The following is a 10,366-nucleotide window of genomic DNA, read 5'->3' as shown; positions in this document are numbered from 1 at the left end:
AGGAATATCAATACAATGAGATGCAGAGAAAATTCAGAACAAAAATTCGAGAAGGCAAAATACCTTGGGGAGCGGGTTGGTGGAGCTGTATGGTTCCACGCGACAAGAGGAAGGAACTGGATCTTTGCCCAGGCGAGAAAGTCTTCGAACCAACTTCTCCAAGTCCTTGGTGGAAAGATCACCAGAAATTCTATTGGCGTCATTTTCACCAGAGTATGTCCAAAGGGGATTTTTGCGAGCCTGAAGAGGTCGCACTCTAATCCTAAGGAAGTAGGCAGTGATTTGAACACCAGATAGCTCCTTGCCTCGAGTGTTTTGAAGCTGACGAATGCAAGACATGAGCGCCTCTGTCGCCTTTTTCTCTTCCTCAGAAGCTTCGGCATCCCAGGAGCGACGGCGCTGAATTTTGGCATTCCCGTCGAAGGGAATTATGTTGTGCTCAACGGAGTTGGCGCTTTCTTCGTGAATATAAAGCCACCTCTTGCGCCATCCTTGGACAGAATCAGGAAACTTGACGTCGAAATAGTCGACATCAGTACGAACACAGATAACAACGCCACCTATGTTATAAGTGACGTTGTGGGAGCCATTGCGACGGAGGCAGAAAATGCGTTTCCACGAGCCCAATTGGGAGGGATTCCGAGGAAACATTCGCAAAGCGTGATGAAAATGGAAATGTGAAGGATGGAATTGGGGGTCAACTGGTGCAGTTGAATCCCATAAACGAAAAGAAGGCCGCGGAGGAAATCGTGGATTGGGGTCGAAAGGCCGCGGATTAAGTGATCAACAAAACTAACCCGGTACTCCATTGGAGGACTGGGGTAGCTCTCTTCGCTAGGGAAGCGGATGGCGTCCTCCTTCTTCATAAGGCCAAGCCTCTTCAGCATGTTGGTATCTTGGTTGGAGATTTTCGATCTCTCCCACTCAAGATCCTCGGCGGCCATCTTGGATTCCGGAGTGCTGTGACGAGTGAGGCGCGTGCGTGGTGGCATCAACAGCAATGGGCAGAGCAATGTATGCGAGTGCGGAAAATCAGAGAGAGTTGGGCGCAGGGGAAGTTTTGCGAAGAGGAACAGGTGTGCGGCGCAAGCGAGGGGATGAACGGAGGTTGAAGAAAGGTTTATATAAGAATTGGGTGAAGCAGTGTGCCGTTGGATGAAGAAATCGTGCGGTGAGAATAGATCTTCTAGATACAAGGGCAAAAAAGTATTTTTACTGAGATAGGCGTTACCGTACGTGCGCCAGAAAAAGCGGAGGACGTGTGTCCCCCACTTGCACGACGTGTCAACGTGGTGGGAGTGATGGACCCACAAGGCAGAAAAATCTCGACCATTAATAGAGCTAAAGAGAATTTGACAAGGGAAGATATGTCGACAAGAAAAATAAAAGGAGAATGGCGACAGGATAAATTATTTGAGAACTTCGGGAGCCTTTGGTCAGAAACAAGTTTTTGCCCAAATGCTCGGGGGCTACTTCGATAAAAGTAAAATTTCGACTATGGCAAATATAGAAATTGTGGGAGCCTACAACCAAGCACAAGTTCTTGGCTGTAGCCTCGGGGGCTACTCCCATCGGGAGCGCTGTTCGCGCATCCGATAGATAAAAAAAAAGAATAAGAGAAAGAATATCGGGAGATAATGGCAATATAGCGACAAGGTGGACTAAAATGTTGAGCCTACAACCAAGCACAAGTTCTTGGCTGTAGCCTCGGGGGCTACTCCCATCGGGAACGCCGTTCGCGTGCCCGATGAAATATAAAAAGGAAAAAGAAAGAAAGATAGAAAAGCAAGAGAGTATATTTCGAGTTATAATTAACTCTACATATACTCCCATCGGGAGATTAATATAAGTCATATTTGACTCGATAAAATGTGCCATTCCAACAGCCGGAAAAGCACTCGACAATATATTCTCGAACGCCAAAGTTGCGATCAATTTCCGAATGCCGCAAATTTGCGAAGATAAGACCCCGGATCTATTCTGCTGGGCGTGGCATCGCCGAAGACTGCGCTCTGCTACTTTTATCCGTATCAACGGATACGAAGAAAAATCCTAACGGACGCGTTAGGTACTCGATAAATTTGACTCGGGACTCGACGGAATGGTAAGACCTTAAGCGGCACTCGTCGAAGTTTGCACCGGTATCCCGAGATCATGTCCAGGGACGTGATCTTGAAGTAGGTTTTTGCGGATTGCCACTAGAGCAGTTAACTAGTACCTGATCCGTCAGATGAACTAGCCCCAATTACCAATATCCCTGTGCAATATAGAAATTTATATAAGGAAATATAGAAAAGTTTAAATTGTTGAATAAGAATAGCGAGTGGAGATTTTCCCTGATTCTACGATTCAAGCAAAATCTCGGGGGCTACTGACATAGGCATCCCAAATGGGCCTACCAAAGATAGTACCCGGGGTTTCATGAAGGCCCACTACCCGAAGAATAAGAAGGTTCGAGAGCCCAAGATATATTAAGGAAAGTAGAATTGTAATAGGAAGTGTTGTTTGTAAATCTAGCGGGATGAGTTAGAAACCGTCCCGAACTCTGTAACTTGTACAAAACGAAACCCTCGGCTCCACCTCTTATATAAAGGGGGAGTCGAGGGACGAGGAACACTACAAGAAATGTGTTAACTAGTGACCTTCTTACAGCGACCACAAATAAATTAGTCATAACTCTATGACAATTTCTCAACAAATGGTCGTACATCGTTTGGGTGGGATCAAACCCTAAATTTCTACGACCATTCTGATCAGAAAAGTCATAACTAAGTCACACAAATTGGTCATAATATAGATGGCATGGTCTACGGCCTTAATTTTGGCCATCGGCGACCAATTTAAATGGTCATGACTGCTAATTCGTGATGCCTTTAAATAACTTGTCGGCCACCTCAACAATTTTACATACGTGTCTTGTCCATGTGTCAACATTCGATTAGGTGCCTAGACAAAACTAGGCATTGCTCTGTTCACCGGTAGGTCTAACTACACTACCTATCCAGTGACATGTGAAACCTACCTGCCTACTAGAGAAGCCTGATCTACCACCGAACCGACAAGTAGGCCCCACTAAATTGAGAGGAGGGCGCACCCACCACCGACCTGCCACCTGACACGTATGCCTCATCGACTGACATGCATAACCCACTATCATACTAGTACTAGTAGAAAGTAAAACTAAGAAATATAGCCCGCTTTATATTAAGAAAAGGGGTAAAATTCAGTAATGTATCCAATAGTAAAATCACTCTCATATGGAACCTCAAAACATGGGTTCCGATCGCACGAAAACTCGCAAGTGGGAACGGAAATTGGCCGCGCGCCATCCGCTCCCTTTTTTCGCGCCACGCGAAACGAAAAGTTGGCTCTGTCCCGCCCACACCTCACTTGCGGTCGAACATTTTTTTTTTCGTTTAAGTCCCCCACCTACCCGCGGGCGAACGAAACCCTAACTCTTTCTCCTCGGTCCTCATACGCCGCCGCCGCGCAGTAGAGAAATGACGATTTCCTCGGCCCTCCCTTTGCCCACCGCCGCCGCCTAATTAACCCTAGTAGCAGAAGATCTGCGTCATCTTCCAGCCGCCTCGCCCCTACTTCCTCTGCATCTACCATGCCCACCTCCACAACATCGGGGCTTATCCATGTACGTGGTCTCTATTTTCGCCGGATCTAGTCGTTTCCTTGACCTTTCCTCTCGTTTTGCTTATGTTCTAATTTGATTTTGCTTCTTGGGTGCTCCACATCGACCCGAGCCACGCCGAGCTAGATCCCGAGAAGGCCACCTTCATCCATGGAGCGAGATCTTCGACGTCGATGGCAGCGGCACCATCTCCGCCCCCGAACCCGCGCTCTATCACCACGGCCTCGTCGAGAAGGCCACCATCAGCCATGGAGCTCAAAGAGGCGCTGAGCACCGCCGCTGCCGCTGTATCTGGCCGCCCCTATCCTCTATGTTTCCTTCCCCATCTCTGTCTCTCGGTGTCTCTCTCAGACTCTCTCTCTCTCTCTGCAGGCACTCCCGTATGTGATACATAACCATCGACGGAGGCGGAGGCCATGGAGTCGCAGGCAATCCGCCACACGATCGATGATTACTGCGCCTAAGAACAGAGACGCCGAGTTCGTCATGGTTGGCCAGGATACCCTCTTCGACCTCATCCTGGTATAATTTGCGGCTCACATCTCCCTTCTTCTTACTATTTTGCTGCTTACACAACTACAGTCTGGATCAATTTATTTGTGCGTCTTCCCACCATGCTGGTCTAAATCCTAAATGGAATGATCTCGTCCAAGCCCAGACTCGTAGAATAATATTCCCTTTGATTCATATATAATATGCTTACCACTGTAATTCTGCTTTGGTGTTCATGTTATACTGTGACTAGAAACTCTAGCTGAAGATGGTTTAGATGTTCTCGCTGTAGTTGGCCGATGCCACCTATGGCATGATCAGGGGGATTGTCTCCATGCTAGGTGACCCCTAAGGTACATATATTGTGTATCAGCAAAGGTCGATCATTAATGTGCTCATGTGCAGGTTGCTGTATGGTTGTCGAGTCAGTTAGGGGATTGCAATTTACTGAAGCTGGAGCTTCACAAATTAACATACACAAACATGTTTGATATTTAGTTACTGGCGCTGTGATGTGTACAAGTGTCTTTGCTGTAGTCACTGGTTCTTCTTAGTTATTACATTGCTTTGCTTTGATACATGTCCCTATACCCACTGTTATTGTTTTCCATTGCTTTGCTTTGATAGCTGTCCCTAATAACCACAATTATATCGTTTTGTGTATTACATTGTAGTAGAGTAATATAAGTTAGAAGTATGACTTCCTCAAAGCTGTTTTTATCTCCTTTGTTCATAAAATTGTATTATGTTTACTTAAAGCAGTGCTTTTCTGTTAAAATGAAAGATGATGTTGTTTGGAGATACATATGTGTTATTTTATTCTTGCTTTCTTAGTTTAACATGATAACCTCTCATTCTTAAATTCCACTTATTTCCTGATCGCCCTCACTTTTTTCCTACAGAATATGTGTTGCAAGAAATCTCTTTTGTTTACTTGGTTGATTGATGGTGATTCCCTGTGTGGTGGTAGTTTTGCATATTATTGTGTGGTGGTAGTTGCTGTCAAGAAATCTCTTTCTTTGTTTACATATTATTGTGTTGATTCCCTGTGTGGTGGTAGTTTTGCATACCATCCTATATATTTTCTGTAGCAGTTTTGCAATGTCCACTTGTGCAACTCTATTATGATTCTATTCCTATGATGGCTGATGTAAATCCATGTAACAAGCATGTCAAAGGCGATGATGCTTTGTTATTTTTTCATTGCAAACGAATCTATTTGATTAAGTGGCGCTAGAATAAAAGACAACTTTTTTTCTTGCTTCAGTTGAATATCTTATCCTCATACATGGGAGCTGGTGAAGTGGAACAAGCATGTGGAAATCCCATCTCTGTCCTATTAATATCTGTTAGAGATGATTAAGTGGCACCCAATTTTTTTGGCATGAAATTTATGAATTTTGTATGTCTGGTATCATTGAATAAACTTATGGCAAATATAGTTTCTCGAGTCATTCAATTGTTCTAGGAAATTGTCCAAGGCTTCAGCAAGTAGGATAAAGCTCGGTTCTTTCCGTTTGTTACTGGAACATCCAGGGTATTTGCTGAAAGCACATACTACTTTCTTAATTTTGAAACCATGATAACTTCCTTTATGCCCCTGTTTGGTCTTTCATCATGTTTATTCCACATTGGTATTTCTTATTCTGGTTGTCATTACTGAGCACAAGCTTTTAGTAATGTTCCACTTGTAGACCTGTTAGGCTATTATGCTGTTGCATCTAGTTTCTGTTTTTATCAGTTGACTAGTTATTATTGTTCTATATCTTGCATTCTGGTGTTCCTGTTCTTATCAGTTGACTTCAAACATAACCAACATTGTTATTTCCGGTGTTCATCTACATGTATATGACGGTGTAGAATTTCTTGACAGCAACTTTAATTCTTAACATTAGTTTACTTCCTATTGCAGGACGAAGACGATAATGGGTGAAGCCTTGCACAAGGTAGTGCTCCACTGGACAATATGTGAGTTGATGTGCGTCATACTGAGCCTGTGCATTAATACAAGATAGTACTATTTTGAGATTATCTACCACAGGTGCTTGCTTCTTCCATGCATTAATCCTCACGTTTCCTCACTATTGTCTGTCTGGTTTGCAAACAACCGGTAGCTTCACTTTCAACTTCAATTTTACTGTACTAACAAATTTATGTTTCATATCAGGTGCATGTATATTTTACTTCAATTTTACTGAACGTACAAATCTATTGCTTCTTCACGCTCTGCTAGCAAATTAGAGTACTCCTCATGCGTACTTGGCTTTATTTCAGTGTCCACAAACAGGAGCATGCTCCTTCCAGCACTGTCAAGTAGTTTACTGTTATCTGTGTACACATGCTGTTTAGAGCTCAACACACTCGTTCTTTTTTTGTTACCAGATAATGAAGTGATGTTCCTCTCTTACAAGAGCTCTAGACTGAAGTTCAAAGATGCACCTAGTGCAACCCATCAAATATGTTGTATTTTTAGCACTAGATTTTAGAGCTAGCAGCAGTACTATGATTAATAAGAACTATGGAATTATTGTAATATAATTTTTTTTTTGTATTTTCCCTCACTTTTCATTGGGAATTGAAATATTGGATATTTAATGTCAAATCATGAGAAACTGAGACCTATCAGTTCGGTAATAATGAGAATTTGAAACCTGACAAGTTGATCTTGTAGAATATTGAAATTGGCTAGTGTGAAATGTATATATGACATGTGGGACCAGTACAATGTGTGTGACTGATTCTGAATTAAAAGAAAATGGACTCATAAATGGCTAAGGCCCATAAAAAACAGTAAGCGTAAAATGGCCAAGGCCAGAAAGTAAGAAGGCCAAAAGTGTGGGCCTGGCCCAATAAACCTAACAGATTTCAGTGGAAAAAAGATAGAAATGGGCCGTAACTTTGAATTCGGCCATATAAATGGCAGAACTGGACTGGGCTGATTTCGATGCACGACCATTTGGTTTGGTCATCGATCTGCCACGTAGGATTTGCCACGTTGGATCTGACGTGGATAGGGCAGGCCAGCCCGTGACCAACATTTTGGTCGTAGAATCTACGACCATCTATTTTGGTCCTAGAGGATTACGACCATATAAATAAAAAGGTCGCCGTGCGCCGTCAGTGACGCTCAACTGGCGACCAACAGTTATTGGTCAAGGCGTGGTCACAGATGGCGCACAACGACCTTTCAGCGACCAATATGGAGGGTCGCAAGTCACCAGATTTCTTGTAGTGGAAGATCATCGAATCATTGTCTGCAAACCCTAGTTTTCATATTCGTCGAGTACTTTTCGGCTGAAACCTTCGAGATCTACTTGCCCTCTACTTCTAACTAAACCCTAGCCTACAATCCATAGGCATTGACAAGTTAATCCCTTGTCATTCGATGCTGGCGAGGATATGGGCTGCGGCGGCAGGAACCGATGGAGGAAGCACTGGGTTTTGAACTATGCGTCCGATACATGTCTTTATATAGTGGGGAGAGGGCGAAAGCGATGGTAGCAAAATATGGTAGGAATGAATTAGCGGGGAGGAAATGAAGATTAAACTAGATGGCAAATGCTGTGTGTATTTGAAAAGCACAGAGCAAAGGCACACCTTTGTCATCGTAACAACTTCGTTATGTGCGACAGCTAGGGACACGTGGCTCATTTTCTATATCACGTGTATTTCTATTCGGTACACGGCAAATATTATCTTTATTGTGTTCTGTGCTTTTTGGCACATGACAAAGGCGCGACACATGACAAGGAAAGATTGTAGTGGATAAAGAAAAGCAAGCCTAGCAAAAGGTTGCTCCACCACTTACCTAATTGCTTTAATTGGCTATAAGTTTTGTACCTGAGTTGGCTTCGCCATGGTTGATCAAAAAGCTAGTGCATTCTTTTCTCTTAACATTTTTTTCTTTCTGATCTATTCTACAGGATTAATAACCATGATCTGATGGTGCAAGATGGTTGGTCGAAAGTATTTGAGAGATGGAACTACCTGATCAGCCGATACTAATTAACACGTATCGGAATTAATGCCACAAGCCCATACAAAACCAGCTCTCAACTACTAGCATAAAATAATAATCTGGTATGTGTTGTCCCTGCACGGGAGACACGGGCAGAGTCCTAGCTGCCTCCCCGTCGCCCGTCCTCCCTGGCCTCCTCCTCGCCGTCACCACCGGTTAGCGCGTATGGGCAAAGCTCAGGGCTGTTGGAGGCGACGGGCTCCCCCTTTTGCGTCGCGCGCGCGAGGGCACCGATGGATAGGCGGCGGCGGTTTCCTGGTCGATGACGGGGCTGGCCCGTGAGTGTTGGCGTGGGATCCAGGGCGAAGGTCCCGGGCTAGTGGTCTGCGGCGCGTTGCGACTGGCTGCTGGCCATGGGGTTGGCCGTGGCTAGGTGCGTTTCTTGAAGTTGTTGGCGGTGGGGCGACCCAGATTGCGACGGATCTGAAGGCCTTGGTGACACGGTCGAGATCAACTATGGCCAGCGAGTTACCTATCTAGGCTTCTCCCGCGTCATGGAGGTGGTGTCCACCTCCTCTGTCGGAGGTGGTCGGTCTGAGACTGGGTTGTCGAATCACGAGATTCTTCATCTAACCCCGACTGCGAGCTGGGAAGACATTGCCACCGATGAAAACTGAGCCGATTGGCGGACGATTGTGGCGTTCTTTGCCGTTACCTTGTTGAAGGCATCGATGAGCAACGACTGTCGACCTACTCGTGCTGCTCCGGGAGAAACCCTATTATGGTCTTCCAGACCGGACTATAGAGGCACTGTGGTGTCATTTTCTCTCTTGGGAGAATTGTTCATGGAGAAGCTCCGGTGGACAGAGGTTGGAGGAGGAGATGTCAAGTCATGCATGGCTAACAGGTGCTACGCTGACTCATGCATGTTCGGCAGGTGCTATGCATGGTAGATCTTTTCATTGTGGCATTGTCAACAGGACTGACAAGAGCAATGAGGATCTCTTCCCTGAAGATGGACCATCGGTTCAATGGTGGTGACGGCTTCTAAAGTAAGGGTCACCTAAACCGGTTGTGTTCGTGCTCTTTCTTTCGCTATAGGGTGACTCACACATGCCCTCGTTTCTAGTTGTTGGGCATTTGTTTATGTTTTTAGAGCAGAGGCCCCGACGACATGTTACTTCACCTATTATCGGGTTTCTCGGTGTTGAGTGGTGTCTTCAGGTCTTGTGATGTATGATTATGACAGATCCTTGATGATCCTAATATAAATAAAAGACGTATGCATTGCTTTGATGTAGAGGCTTGGGCTTCCCCATTTCAAAAAAATTAGCATAAAATAAAAGTGGATCAACGAGGCCTATAATCATCTATCTATCTATATATAATATATACCCATGCAATATCCCACAATTCGTAGGCTCCAATAACAAAGTAATACTAAGTTAATTTTGGTCACTTGGATGGCCAACTTATTAAGCACAACGATTTTTGTAGATGATATATTTTGACGATAAAGTCGACTAAGAAGTCATATTTAAATTTCTGAGTTGATTAATTAAGATAGGTTTATATGTTTATTTCACCGGGCCAAAAACTACTACCAGTAGCCTGACACCATGAAAATTTAAAATTGGAATCTTTATGAGGTGAGGGCCCCTTTTGCATGGGTCCTCATATTGGTACTGAAGGATGGTGTAAACGTGAAGAGACAATGCACAACTCTAAAGTGGTACCTGTTGCACACAAACATGACTATCCTGCACCAAGATTTTAGACTTACATTGTAAAACCTCCACTTCGAAGCCAATGTAACAAATTTTGTAAGTACTTGGCCTCTTTTACGGTTTTTCATGTTCGCATGGACTATTATAACATAAGAAAAAAAGAAAGACACATAAAATTACCACTTGCCATGGAAATCTAAGGGAGTAAACATTGGATGGCTGCAAAATAGAGGAACACATGGGTTCTTCATAGAAAGCCTCATATGGAAACCTGAATTTTAGTCATAATAAAATGAAAAAAACGGATAACAAAATTTAGTCAAATGTTGTACTTTTGTCATGCGGATATTACCCGTCGAGTTCCTCTCGGCAAGCAAATTAGATCCGGAGCCCAAGGCGCATGGTGGAGCGGATAACGACATGCTAGGCTGGCCCGACAACGATGGCTACCATAAACGATACATATCGAGAAAGCGTGACTAATGCCGCAACAACTCCAGGTAACCCTCATGCACAAGAGCAACACCAATCACAACAAAGATGTTG

The 10,366-nt window shown here is 44.2% G+C and overlaps 1 long non-coding RNA gene across 1 annotated transcript; it reads left to right on the top strand.

The window, feature by feature from the left end:
- Positions 1–6,076: 6,076 nt before the first annotated feature.
- LOC124707782 lies at positions 6,077–6,789 on the top strand. The gene is made up of 2 exons (XR_007004988.1): positions 6,077–6,176; positions 6,518–6,789. It is a non-coding gene; the product is annotated as an uncharacterized LOC124707782 (long non-coding RNA).
- Positions 6,790–10,366: the final 3,577 nt, after the last annotated feature.

Source organism: Lolium rigidum, chromosome 4 (genome assembly GCF_022539505.1).
Source record: "Lolium rigidum isolate FL_2022 chromosome 4, APGP_CSIRO_Lrig_0.1, whole genome shotgun sequence".
In the NCBI taxonomy this organism is placed as follows: Eukaryota; Viridiplantae; Streptophyta; class Magnoliopsida; order Poales; family Poaceae; genus Lolium; species Lolium rigidum.
This window is presented reverse-complemented; position numbering and strand designations above follow the sequence as displayed.